Source organism: Vicia villosa, linkage group LG3 (genome assembly GCF_029867415.1).
Source record: "Vicia villosa cultivar HV-30 ecotype Madison, WI linkage group LG3, Vvil1.0, whole genome shotgun sequence".
NCBI lineage: Eukaryota > Viridiplantae > Streptophyta > Magnoliopsida > Fabales > Fabaceae > Vicia > Vicia villosa.
Window position 1 is genome coordinate 34,461,445 of NC_081182.1, and position 421 is coordinate 34,461,865.

Consider the following 421-nt stretch of genomic DNA (forward strand, 5'->3'; position numbering starts at 1 on the left):
ATTTTCTTTCTATTTAATTATAAATTAATTTAAGAGCATTATAGATACCACTCTCTCTTCAACTTCCTCCGCCACTTTCTTTCTATTTAATTATAGATTAATTTAATAAACATATTTTATATATATATATATATATATATATATATATATATATATATATATATATATATATATATATATATATACTTTCTATTTAATTATAAATTAATTTAAGAGCATTATAGATACCACTCTCTTCAACTTCCTCCGCCACTTTCTTTCTATTTAATTATAAATTAATTTAATAATCATATTATATATATCACTCTCTCTACAACTTTCTTCATCACATAGTAAAGTGAAAATCTTATAAATACTTACTATACCACGTTTTCTCTCCTTTCTTTATCAATTCATTTCTTTCTTTTTCTCATTTTTATTT